The sequence below is a fragment of the Coffea eugenioides genome, chromosome 9 (genome assembly GCF_003713205.1).
Source record: "Coffea eugenioides isolate CCC68of chromosome 9, Ceug_1.0, whole genome shotgun sequence".
In the NCBI taxonomy this organism is placed as follows: domain Eukaryota; kingdom Viridiplantae; phylum Streptophyta; class Magnoliopsida; order Gentianales; family Rubiaceae; genus Coffea; species Coffea eugenioides.
Window position 1 is genome coordinate 14,838,258 of NC_040043.1, and position 14,948 is coordinate 14,853,205.

A 14,948-nucleotide genomic window follows, 5' to 3' on the forward strand; every position below is an offset into this window, starting at 1 on the left:
TTAAAACTAATCAAGTTATGGGCACTTTTTTGCTCAATATGAAATTTATCCTCTTTTTTAAGCGATCACACAATGAATCAATCAATCAATGAATAAAATCACTTTAAAGAAGTAGAAGATTTAAGCAATTTAAAGTTCACAAGATAATAATAAGTAAATAAGAAGGGAAGAATTGCAAACCAATTGACTACCAAACTCCTCTTGAGGTTATAGATCAATTTATAGAACAAGTTTCTTCAAATTGATTAAATACAACCAATTTTGTATACAAAGGAAGGCTCACTTCCTTCTTACCCCAAGCTCCACTCGGTCAAATTAGGAAGTTTTACTATCCCTCAGGACAACTCTCACAGAACTACACTATTGAAGTATTTACTCACAAATGAAAAACTTACAATGAATTTCACACCACCAAGGCTACAAATCTTCTTTGGAGAGTGTTTTCTCACTAAAACTACTCTATATTTTTTGTATCTTCAGTGTGCAAAAGTTGCTTGAAGTTTCTGATTATGCACTATTTATATAAGACCAAAAAAGTGCTTCATTAATGCTTCCAAGGGATAGAAAGTAGCTGAACAGTCAACTAGCCGTTGGAAGTATCGGACATCCGGTGCTACCGTTGTTTGATAGCAGATAGAGAGTTTGAAAGATCCTATCGAACGTCCGATGCTTGTATCCGATAGCAGACAGAGAGTTTAAAGAATTATCTCAATTTATATAATATCATCAAATGAACTCCCCCTTACTCATAGCAACCTAAACCAGCATTCATTTTGTAATTTCTCCCCCTTTTTGTCATCATAAAAGTAGAGAGTAATTACCATAAAAAAATAACAGTAGTGGCAACCATCATCAGCCAATAACAGAAGAATAACATCAAAAGATACCAAAAATAACAATGAACATTAATGAGACCAACATTCATATCAACCAACATTTATTAGTCATTCAAAAATCATCAAAGGAAACTTAGTTCAAAACATTAGAAATATCAAAAATTTTACAAAATATTTCTAACAATCATACCTCTATATTTCTTCTCATCAATTTTCGTACCTTCTTGGGTTTGAACCACTTGGAGCCTAAAGAAGAAATTTAACTCTCCCATCATACTCATCTCAAACTCATTTTGTAAAATAGTGAAAAAATCATTGCACAAACACTTATTAGAAGTACCAAAGATAATATCATCTACATATATTTGTACAAAAAGAAAATCATTTGAACTTTGTTTAGTGAAAAGAGTGGTATTCACAATGCCCCTTTTAAAAACATTTTCAACCAAAAAACTATCAATTTTTTAAAACCATTCTCAATCAAGAGATTTGGGTTTTTGAGAGTTAGCATCATTTCTAACTATCAACATGTATTTTATGCCTCTTCTCATGTTCTTTCTCATATAACAATCACTTTTCATATGATCTTTTTGACAACAAAAATTACACATAACCAAAGAGTTATTTGCATAAACATGTTTAATAAATTTTACTTGTCTTCTCTTATAGACAACAAAATCATTTGTACTAGAATTTAACTTCTTCTCATGAGTGCCAAGATTTGTCTTTGATTCATTCCCTTGAGAACAATCTTGTTTTTTATGTTGAAGCAATTCATTTAAATAATCCATTCTTCTTTTCAAATCACTTTATTCCTTTTTGAACATTTCACAAAGTCTTGTTTTTCTATCAAATTCATTTTGTAGATCAATCTCACTTTCTTTCAAGTAATCATTTTCAGTTTTCAATATTTTATTTTCTTGAAAAAGAAATGTATTGTTCTAAAGAAGAAAACTAATCTTGTGTTTTAATTTCTTGTTTTTAGCATAAAATTCTTTCAAACTATCATGCAATTTTTCAATGAAAGATTTAAAATCATCATCAATTTCATCATCACTATCAAGTTGAGAGTTACATGTTGTTACCTCATCATCTCCAATGGTCATAAAAGTCAATTGAACAAATTCTTCTTCCTCTTCAATTTCACCATCGGAGTTGCACTCATTCCATATGAATTGAAAGTTGTTGAATTTTGATTTTCTTTTGGCTCTCCCTATTTTTTTCTTCTTCATTGGACACTCACTAATGTAATGTCCAAGTTGGCCGCATTCATAGTATTTGTCACCTTATTTTTTGTTGGCCTCTTGTTTTCTTGTATTGTTAAATTGATTGGAATTCGAATTACTAAATCCTCCATTTTTGAATCTCCTTTTGTTGAAGATTCTCTTGAAATTTTTTGTGATAAGAGCTAGTTTATTGTCATCCACATCTTCATCATCCAGTGAAACAGAGTCATCATTATCTTGAGATACTTTTAGAGTGATGCTCCTTTTTGCTTTTGCATCTTTTTCTTCTTGTGCCTTGGTTTTAGCTTCAACTCATAAGATGTTAGATAGTTTATAAGAGATTCAATAGGCATTGAATTTTAAATTTTTTGCCTCTTCAATAGCAGTCACTTTACTCTCCCAATCTTTAGACAAGGCATTCAAAATTTTTCTATTTTTCTCTCCTAAGGAGTATTTCCTTTCCAAAATCTCTAAATCCTTAATAAGATGATTGAATCTACAATACATTTTATCAATATCTTTATGACGTTTCATCTTAAATGACTCATATTTAGTAATCAAGATAGATTTTTTCTATTCTGTAACATTCTCACTGTGTTCATGAATTTCTCTCAATTTATCCCAAATTTCTTTAGTTGACTTATAACCCTTGACTCTAATAGATTCATTTGAGTCTAAAGCATTATATAATACATTCATAACTTTTGCATTTAATGTGAGATACTTTCTATTGTCTGTAGTCAATTCATTTCTTATTTTTGGTCTAAATTCATGAGTGTTTTCATCTACTATAGATGCAACATATGGACCTTCACTAACAATAAATCACAATTCAATATCAATCGATTGCAAGAAGATAATCGTTCTTTCTTTCCAACTCACATAATTTGATCCATTAAATATAGGAAGTCTAATCACAGATTGTCCTTAAAAAAAAGCATTGTTAGTTGTCATTTTTACTCCTAACCTGCTTGAGTTTAATCTCTAGGAGACCAAACTCTGATACCAATTATAAGGATCGAAAACAACCTGAGAGGGGGTAAATTAGATTGATTAAAATCTAATCAAGTTATGGGCACTCTTTTGCTCAATATGAAATTTACTCTTTTTTCTAAGTGATTACACAATGAATGAATCAATCAATGAATAAAATCACTTTAGAGAAGTAGAAGACATAAGCAATTTAAAGATCATAAGATAATAATAAGTAAATAAGAAGGGAAGAATTGCAAACCAATTGACTACCGAACTCCTCTTAAGCTTGTAGATCCATTTATAGAACAAGTTTTCTTCAAATTGATGAAATACAACCAATCTTGTGTATAAAGGAAGGCTCACTTCCTCCTTGCCCTAAGGTCCACTCGATCAAGTTAGGAAGTTTAACTATCCCTCAAGACAACCCTCACAGAGCTACACTATTGAAGTATTTACTCACAAATGAAAAGCTTCCAATGAACTTCACACCACCAAGACTATAAATCTTTCTTGGAGAGTGTTTTCTCACTAAAACTACTCTATATCTTTTGTATCTTCAATGTGCAACAGTTACTTAAAGTTTCTGACCATGCACTATTTATACAAGATCAAGAAAGTGCTTCATTAATGCTTCCAACGGATAGAAAATAGTTGAACAGTCAACCAGCCGTTGGGAGCATCGGATGTCCGGTGCTACTGTTGTTTGCATCCAATAGCAAATAGAGAGTTTGAAAAATCCTATTGAACGTCTGGTACTTTCATTCGATAGCAGACAAAGAGTTTGAAGAATTCTATCGGACGTCCGATGCTTGCGTCCGTTAGCAGACAGAGAGTTTGAAAGATTATTTCAATTCTATCGGACGTCCGGTATCGTCTTTGTGAGCGTCCGACAGTTTTCGTCGATTTTTAAGGATCCTATTAGACATCCAGTACTTCCGTTCGATAGCAGACAAAGATTTTGAAAGATTCTATAGGACGTCCGATACTTGCGTCCGACAGCTTTTATCTTCTTTTATCTTCTTTCAAATGCTCGTCTTTGAATCAAATTACTTCAAGGCTAAAAGGATTTCTTGAAAAGATATTAGTATCATCTATTGTTTTACAAACATCAAAAGTTAGGGATCAAGATCAACATAAAATTATCTGAAAAGTTTCAGGGGTCGTACTCACAGAAACGAGTTAAATCTGTACTTTAATTATTTTGATACAAAAGAATCAAACCACAAAAATTTTGAATTGTTGATGAAGATCTAGTAGTTAAATAAAATTTTCAATTATTTTCTTACCGAGTTATGAACATTTCATATAATTGTATTTTAGATTATCTCTTAATGCATTTAAAGTATGCCTTATTAAATCTTGTGTCTTTCTCAAGATCACAAAAGTTTAATAAAACCTATTAAGAACTTAGGTGATATAAGTCATCATACAAATTCTAATCTATTCTCGCGATTAGACTAAGTACATTTATCTATCTAGTGCATGGTTGTATCTTCTTTCTCAATTCAATACAAGCTCAAAAATCATACTCCTGGTGATCAAGCATAAACATGTAATAAAGAACAAAATAAATAAATCATAGTAACTGATAAGACCTTAATCGGAAGAAATAATCAATTCTCCTTCATAAAACCCTAACACTAGAAGTAATTTCGTTCAACATGATGAAAGATTTAAAAACACAATTCCGAGAAGTAATACAAGGGAAAATAGAGAAAAGGAAACTTCTCAGTATTTTGCTCCAACTTCTCCTTTGCACTTCGTGATTTCGCTCATGAACATTTGCTTTTGATTTTCCAAGAAAAGCTTTGAAAATGATTTGTTAAACTAAGCTAAATTAATGTTTTTCTCCCTCTAAAACGTCCTAAATATTTTCCATTTATAGTTGTCAAAGGTTATAATTGAATCCTTCTTGGAATAAATTTCGTGAAGCTCAAGAAAATTGCACGTAACACAAATACAACAATAACCGACGAGATGATTGGTCCAATGATTGGCATCGATCATTGGCCTGCAACCGCAATGTAAAAGATTTGACGATATTTGGCCTGATGACTAGCGTCAGTCATTATTGCAATTTTCTTAAATTTCTCCAATCAGCTCTCAAATTTTGAATTCTCTACACATTTTTTACCCAATTCCCTCAATTCCTCATTTTTACTCCTTGTAACACCAATATAATATCAAATGATTAGTTTTTCATCCAATTTAAATACATAGAGAATAAATAATTAATCACAATTACACATAAAAACTCTACAATCTACGCCCTATTAAACTTCCCTACACTTAATCAGTGCTTGTCTTCTCAAACATGAGAATAAAACCCCTTAAACACAAAATGGCTCAATTCAAAGCTTATTATTGCTCTAGTAACTATTCTAAATAAGTGTCAAGTGTTAATAGTAAAAATCGAAGAGATATTTTTCTGGTTAGCTTTCACTATTATCAACTTTTCAATTTTCGCTAACCAAACTAAATATATAAAATATTTAACAACTATTTGTACGCAAATAACCCAACCATTAAGCAAAATCTCAAACATATAACTACATGGATGACAGCCTATTATGATATTTTTCTTCTCTTTTTTTTTTTTTTTAATTCCCTCACAATTAATCTTTTTCATATCTCCTGCAGTGAAAGGAAGATATCGGATCATTGTTTTAGTTAAGTTTAGCTAGTCTAGGCATCTCAACAACCTTTTCAAACCCATCATGAATCCCAACCATCTCCAACCACCAAACCCCATACATACCAAAGTATCTAATTATAGATAAAAATATTGGAATGATAGTTGCATAAAAATATTCATAGCCAAGACTTCATTGCCGATCTAGAATGGCACCAATTCAGACAACCTACATGGTGAAATGGTGGACTTCCAACACTTTGCTATTTTCTACCTAGAACAAAACCAGCCAAATGCACTGTAACCATCATATCAGAAATTTGTCTTGTTATTTTAAGTGCTTGTTTGATCCGTAATGATTGTAGGCCAATCTTATACAGAAAAATGACATTAAACCTAATAGATACCTTGATTACTAGACAAATATTACTTGTGATTATGTCAAACCTAGTAAATGTCTCGGCTTATATAATTTGGAAATTTTCTCAATTTTTCCTAATATTAGCAATTGGATCGGAAATAAACTTGAATTCTTCTAAATTCAGATTTTTATTGGCTCATCATCTCAATGTCAATGCTTAGGATGCATAAGCAATTTAGTTGTTTTTGATGTATTGCTAAATGATTTTTTAAAGATCATTGAAAATTTGTTCAATGACTTTTTTTTAAATGACTCCAAATTGATTGCAATTTAAGGATCACGATCCAACTTGTGAAGATAAGAAATGATTTATCCAAAATTATGGGTACTTGATCTGGACTTTTATAAGTCCTAGCATAACTTCAAATGTTATGGAGTAGGTTTCTCTCTCATATACAGTTCAACATGTGTACAAAAAATTACACAATTCTAATAGTGTTGTTAACATTCTATGAAATCTAAGGTTATACTAAGATTGAGAATGAAATAATTTAAATAATTTGCTCGAAATAATTTAAACAATTTGCTATATCTCAAGTACTTCTAATATCTCAAATCTTTTTAAGTAACCTTTACACTTATTCTTTGTCGCCAAGTTATATTTTGGTGGACCGGGTAAGTTAGAGACAGAAATCACAAACAAACATACAATAATCAAATTTAACATCCATGTTTACAAGCCATCTGACATGAAGGAATACAGAGAATGACATAGACAGATTTGGCAAAAATATGATGGAAGCCAATAACAATAGAAATAAGAGAGAAGCATGCATCAAAGAAGGGATGAATGGAAAACAGATAAGTGAAAATCTGGGGAAGAAGGACAAAGATATAGAAACTAAAGGAGAGAAAATTAGAAAAGAGAATCTAGATCAAGAAAAGCAAGAAAAAGAAGGAGTTAATGGGGAAGAGGGGAAGAAGAGGGATTCTAAAACAAAATAGAGTGAAAATGAGAAAGATTTATGGGATGGAATGAACCAGATGAGATAAATCTAATCAAGGTGGTGGAGTCCAACCTTAGTGGGCTCCCAATCACCAATGAAAGCTTTGGTGTGTAACTATTAAAGTAGTAGGAGCCCCTTGACAAGTCTTAAACTTGAGGAGGTTGACAAACTCCTCTCCAAACTTAGTCTTCCTTTTAGAGACACAAAAAAGTTCTATGAATAAAGTTAAGATGAAATTGAAGTATGATAATTTGTTTGTGATTGATCCTATTGGTACAAGTGAACGCAAATATTGAAGTCTTATCCCATTACCCTCCGTCCCTGTAAATGAAGTATGAAACTCTTACATTCTTCCATCCCTAAAAATTAATGAGCAATAAACACAATTTATTATATCATGAAACTCAATCAAGTAAAAGGATAAGACTCAAATGGATTTGTAGATTTCTGTATTCAATTTTTTCTAGAGACCAAACATTTTTTTGGGACAATTATTTAGATGAATTTGTTATCGCAAAAAATCTTTATCTTACAAGTCCTAAATCATGTAACTAAGTAAGAGAGGCATAGAAGTTTCATTGTTAAAACATGTCATTATCCGATGCCAAGATTGTTAAAGATGAAAATAAATATACTATATGCTTTGAATAAAATTATTCCAAAAATTATGATCTATTATTTACTACTCTAGAATGTGTAATTTAGTCAGGATTCAATGGTCATATGGAATAAGTAGCCAATCAATATCAAAGAGAAATAAATTTTTTTGCCAAAACAATAACACTTGTGTGTATGTGTCTATATATATATGACACACACACGCACACACACATGCATACATATATACATACGTACATACATACTTTTAAAAAGCTATTACAAATTTGGAGCAACTCTTACATCTTCTCTAGCTAATTTGGTTAACCAGAGAGGGAAGGAATTCTTCCACATAATTTCACTAGCCAAGCTTAAGGCATACTTAACCAACAAGTGACTGACATGGTTGCTTTTCCTTCTAATAAAGGAAAAATGACACTTACAAAGATCTCACCTTCCCCCTCTAGTTGTGTTTTTTGATGTTCTATCCATTCACATTTAGCTTTGTTGATTGTTAGTCCAGGACATTTCCTTTCACCACTGAATTGGATTTAGTTCTTGGACTTCCAAATTTGCCACATTATGTTTATTGTTACTATAATATGTTCCTTCCCTTCATGCCTTTCCTTAGTATCCAAGACACTGTTTCATCATAACCAAAAGCTATTTCTGAACTCATTATTTCCATCCTTTCTTATTGGAGTAGCTTTCCATATCTATTTCGCATATGTGCAGAAGACTAACATGTGTTCAATAGTCTCTACTCCTTCTCCACAACACAAGCACTTATCATTTCCTTTTCCTATTCTACTTCTAATTACCTCATTTACTGGAAGTATTCTATGGAGGCATTTTGTGAGAACCCATGGATTTTCTTATTTTCTAGACTCTATTTTATTTAATTGCATGCCTTTTCTATATTTTCTTTATTAGAAAAATTTTCTAGATAATTTTTATGAGTAAATATAGTTCTAAAATTAGTTTTCTAGTATTAATTAGTTTTGAGACATTAAGAGTGTATACCGATTGTGGGATCCGCTAGTGCGTTAAGTACGATAAATGCGACCAATTAGATTAAGTTATATATACAGAGATTATATTACATGGTATGATGAGCCAATTAGAGGATGCATAGAGGGATTAATCTTGGAAGACAAAAGGATAAGCTCAAACAAAAAGGGGTGAAAAGTGTCACCTTGTGACTTGAGGATGGTTTGACCAACTTTCTTACTTTTACCATTTAACCAAAAATTGACTAAAAACATCTTCATTTTCCCTTCCCCTTGGCCGAACTTCTTGAGCAAAGAAAGAGAAAAAAATCTTCAATTTCCTTCTTCTTAATCTTGCTCAATCTCACAACTTAACCGTTTATACTCCAAAACTCTCCATAAAATCCCTTTGCTAAGAGGTATTGAAGTAGTTGGTGGAGTGATTTGGCAAGAGGAAGTGCTAAGTTGCTATCTTTCTTAAGTGTAAGGTGAGTTGTGAAGAAATCCTCTCTTTGTTCTTACTAGTGGTAAATTAGTGGCATTGGTGGCTAAATAAGATGATTTATGGTGTGTTTATGGTTGGAAATGAAGCTTTGATGGATTTTGATTTTTGATTTTGATTTTTTCCTATTTTATATACTAATCATGGTTTAGTCATGGATTGAGGGTTTATTATAGTGTAAAATGAAGCTAGTATATGTTGGATACGATTGGTTGCAAAAAAATTCTGGTTTGGTGTGGAAATTTCGGTTTAGGGTTTCAAGTATTTCCATTCTGCCGGGTACTGTTTCTCCTAGTTAGAGGTCGAATTGGCCTTAGTATAAAACATGAAAGTTATAGAGAATGATGTTTTATAGTTGGCTGCAAAATTTCAGCTCAATCGGAGCAACATAGCCTATGAAAAGACCGAAATACCCCTACTGCCCTGTTTCTGTTCGAAATTGATAATCAGCTTCTGTAATTGGTTAGTTTGACCGGGAATACTACTGACTTGGCTGTTGAGGTTTACTTAAGAATTATAGCCTTGTATCTTAGCTTTCAGATGGCTTTGGAATCACTTGAATTGGAGTTGTATGTGCTGAGATATGATTGAATGAATCAAGACTCAAGACTGGTAGTTGAATTTCACAGTATACTTCGAACTGGAAAATCTGGGGTTATTTTAATAAATTTGACCTAGATACATTGTAAACTGGACTGAGTAACCATCATCAAAGTTGTAGCTCTCTATCTTAGCTTCGAAACGGTATAAATTGCACCCCAATCCGATAAGTGTAGCTCCAGTTGTGCCCGTTCCGCTAAATGACATCAAAACTATCTTTTGGTTTTAGGGCATAAACTTCATTTCCGGACTCTCCCTAGCTTGGTTATGCACTTATACATTCTATTGGGCCATATTTTTGGTAGTGTGTGGAATTGCTTTGACTCGTGTTCGAGTCTTAATTGTGATATTCTTGTTGTATAGTTCGTGCCGGTGATCCGACGCCTACGCCTAAAGCTAACTTGTGAATTTGCTTACTTACCTTGGTGAGTGTACCATTATATGATCTAATGCTTAAATGATTGTGTATATTTGTTATGTGAACTTGAATGGCTTGAATGAGACGAGAGTGTACTTTATCGCTCTCGATCTCTTATCTGTATTACTGTTATCGTCAAATGTGAAATTGTCTACATGTGTGATTTGACATGGCTGAGGGCTTTGCCCGACAACTTAACTGTGCTATTTGAGCTCATACCCCATTGATCATTAATCGAATCGAGCCGGCAAGGACTTGGGCGAATCGATAAGGGATCTTGGGTTCACTGCAGTCTAGTGGAGTGTTAACTTCTCGACCTTATGGTATACTCGAATATTACCTTCTCTGTTACTATGAGGTGTTCGGGTCCGGTAAGAGGTTGACCGGTGGAAGGGATATGGAGTAAAGTGGGGACCTACAGGATGTTCTTCTCTTTAAAGGTTGACGGAGTGTCAACGGGTTGGAGATCAAGTGCGGCAAGGGAAAGTGGCTCTTAAGAGCCAATCATATCCTTTTATATTGACTTGTTGTGTTTTTGAGTTTTGGGGTCACTATGTGATAAAATGTGTTTACTGGTATATCTTGTTGGTACCTCACGAACGTAAGCTCACCCTCGTTACTTTGTTTTCCTTACAGGGAATAACCTTTTGGGAACTATGATGTTTTGAAGCCGAGTTGAGTGAGTTTTAATATTCTTTTGTATAGCTCCTCGATAGTTGGAAAATCCATACATGTACTTGGATCCAACATTTCTTTTGAAATATAAATTTGTAACTATGCGTATATAAAAGTGTTTTGTAATATTCATGTGTTATTTTGGTTTGGAAATGTCCCTTTCTTGGAGTATATAAAGTTATTGCACTTATATAGGTTTCGAACTGGTACGACACTATTCATGTACGGCTCCGTTTTTTCCATTTTCGTTTCGTGATTTTGATTCATTGAGCGCGCTAAAATATTCCGGAACGTTGTAGTTGTATACAACCGTTCTAGTAGTCCTAGCAAGAGTTGGGTAGACAGTCCGCGAACCCCTTTGGTACGCCTTAGGGGAAGGCGGTGCTGTCACAGGTGGTATCAGAGCCTAGGTTAGAAATGACCTATGCAAGTTTGAAATTTTGTTCCTCAGGACCTGTGAAGCAAGTGTTAAGGTACTGTTAGGTGCAATTATGCTTACGTTGTCGAAAATAAGAACCCTTTTGTTATCTTTATAGGTTATGGCCGGTATGAGCGGACAGGGTGGAGGTGAGCCACCTCAGAGGCGGTCACGAGTTATTGATTATTAGGAGAGGCTGGAAGGTCCGATCCAGTTTTGGTACACTGCCAGTCGGACCCGCCGCTGCAGGCGTTGCCAGTATTACTCTTATGTTGACCATGTAGTCTTGGCGGTGCTAGACGAGAGGAGGAGACTTAGGAGTGCCGTCGCGAGGGATCACACTGAGGCGCTTAGACTGAGGGGCGTCCTAAGGATGCAGGCTAACCGGATTGGAGAGCTCCAAGGAGACATAGCTATGGAGCAGGAGCGATCGAATGCTCTGAGGGAACAGTTGCAGGTGGTGAACACCCGCCCTACAAATGTCGTCTGGGAGGTTAGAGACCGTTCTGGAGGTATTATTAACGAGTGCGAGGCGCTAATTCAAGGTGTGATTGGCGCCAATGTGCAAGTAGTGGCTCCTAGTAGTGGTACACCTGGCGAAGGGAGTACCCCTAGTTCTAGCCAGGGGGGAGAGTCTGTGGCCTCTGTAGGAAACTAGGCTAGGCTCTTTTGAACCACTTTTGATCCCATGAGGGGAATAGTTAGGAAAAGCACTTAGTTAGTTGTTTTAGCCTAACTTTGTATATTGTTTTGGAGGACTCTTTTTGTTTCATGGGATTACTTTTGTATGTATGTACTTGACTGACTGCTTCTGTATGACTGTCTGAAACAGTTATGTGTTGTATGTGTAAATGTTCTATGTGTATATATATCTTGTGTATTATTTTGATTATTTGCCTATGTTTATAAGCTTATGTTTGTATGGTTCATTAATTGTTATTACGTGTCTCGACCTTAGATTGACTTGAACTATGGAGGGCACTCGTAGTGGACGAGGCCGTGGACGTGGAAGTAGGCAACCTTCTGATAGAGGCACTGCGGAAATCTCGACTGGACTAAACCCTGAACTTAGGATAGATCCAAATGTCCAGATAGCTGCCCCTATGCAGCAAATGACCGACTTGCTGGCCTATGTGGTGCAACAACAAGGCCACAACCCTAACCCACTTGTCGGGAATCCCGAAAACCCTGGGAATCACGTAGAAAGTGAGGATCGAGCTCTTGAAAGGTTCCAAAAGTTCTCCCCACCAAAGTTTCTTGGAGGGCCCGACTCCGATGTGGCTGAAAGATGGTTAGAGAAGATGGTGGACATCTTTGCAGCCTTACATTACTCCGAAGAGAGGCAGGTTACTTTTGCGATTTTTCAATTAGAAGGGACCGCTCGCTCTTGGTAGAATGTTATTTGAACCAAGTGGGAGAGGGAGCAGACACCCAAAACGTGGGTGAACTTTGTAAGAGAATTTAACACCAAGTACTTTCCGCCCTTGATCCAAGAAAAGAAAGAGGACGAGTTCATCCGACTTCGCCAAAGCACCCAATCCATGGCTAAATACGAAAGCCAATTTACCGGATTAGCCAAGTTTGTCCCTGAACTTATTATGACTGAACAAAGAAGGGTACGACGTTTTATTTAGAGGTTAAATGTGAAAATTCAAAACGACTTAGCCGTGACCCAAATTAACACTTTCAGTGATGTTGTGGATAAGATTTTGCGAGCCGAGAACGCAAGGCTTCAAGTTCAAAATTTTCAAGTGAGAAAACAAGAATTTTCTGGAGGTAATTCTACTCAGGGGAATAAGAGTACCCCTTCCAAATTTGGCCGGGAAGCTGGAGCAGGACGATTTCCGAGTACGGCAAGAGGGACTCCGCCAAGAGGTGGCCAGACGGGACGAGGCCAACAGAGGAGTGCCTCAAAAGGGAGCTCCGCCACTGTTTCTCGTGGCCCGTGTGGGTTCTGTGGGAAGCCGAACCACACGGAGGATAACTGCTGGAGAAAGGAGAAGAAGTGCTTACGCTGTGGGAGTGCGGAACACCGGATAGCCAACTGTCCAGTTCAACCCCGAGAGGCGAGAGGGACCACACAATCTTCTAAGGCGACTTCAGCGCAATCAAAGGTGGAAGTGACGAAATCGAAGGTGCCTGCCCGAGTGTACTCTATCGAGCAACGTCCTGTCCCTGATTCGGCGGAGGTGATGGAAGGTACGATTCCTGTCTTCCACCGTCTAGCTAGGATTTTAATAGACTCGGGTGCCACCCATTCCTTTGTTAACCCCGAATTCATGTGTGGTATTGATATAACCCCTGTAAACCTGCCCTATGAATTAGAAGTAAGTACGCCTACAGGAGACCAGTGTTTGGTTACTAACAAAATGTATGTAAACTGTGAAATCTGGGTAGGAGAGAGGAAGTTACTGGGGAATTTGATAAGTTTGGCTATTAAGGGGTACAATGTGATATTGGACATGGACTGGTTAGCTAGATATGATGCCCAACTTGACTGTAAAAGGAAAGTAGTGGAATTTCGTATACCGGGGGAGGCGACCTTAAGATTAGATGTGAGGGGCAGTTTAGCCTCGTCTGCGATGATTTCGAGTATTCGGGTTAGGAAACTATTTAGTAGAGGAGCTCAAGGGTTCTTAGCCTTTCTCATCAACACTCCCACTGATAAGTTAAACGTAGAAGATGTTCCCGTAGTGGACGAATATTCGGACGTGTTTTCCGATGAGCTAGTGAATCTACTACCGTAAAGACAGATAGAATTTGAGATTAACTTGTTACCAGGGACTTCACCTATCTCTAAGACCCCATACCGTATGGCACTTGCTGAACTTAAGGAGCTGAAGTTGCAGTTGCAAGACCTTTTGGAGCGGGGTTTTATTTGTGAGAGTGGATCCCCTTGGGGAGCACCGTTCTTTTTATTAAAAAGAAGGATGGGACCTTGAAATTGTGTATTGATTACCGAGAGTTGAACAACGTAACCGTTAAGAATAAGTACCCACTACCTGTGATACCCCAACTTTTAGGATCATCTTTGTTTAGTCTCAAAGAGGATATTACGGTTTCTTTAGTTTATTTTTATTTTAAAACATTATTTTGTTTTAAAGAAGATACTAAAGTTATTTCTTTGGATTGGATTTAAAACCTTATTTGTTTTAAAAAGACTAGAAACCCTAAAAGTTTAATTAAAACCCTAGTTTCACTTGTGACTAACCATTTTCTCAAAGTTCTCATATTTTAACCGAAACCCTAAATTCAATTTATGGAATTGGAAAATCCCTCATGTTATCTTAAAAATGCCTTTTTATTTGGAAATTATTATTTATTAAAGCTCTACTACCCAATTATTCCACAATAAGTGTAAATAAACCTAGAAAGTAGGGTTTCACTTTTGGTTTCAAGATTGGAGCAAAATTAGGGTTTTCGCGATTTTTCGCCGGATGAATTTTCGGTATGGAACAAGGATCAAATTTGGTGATTAAAAGTGACTTTTAAGTGAGAAATAATATGTGAGTAAGGGCAATGATAAAAAATTAGTGAATAGAAAGTAAAAACCCTAGTACGTGTGATTTTAAGAAAAACAGTGCGAACCGACGGGTACCGTACACTACCGATTGAACCCACCACTTGACCATCATTTTTTATATACTTCATCTCTTTAATATTAGAGCCAAACATCAGCTATAAATCTAAGCAAGCTGGCCGAAATTTTTGA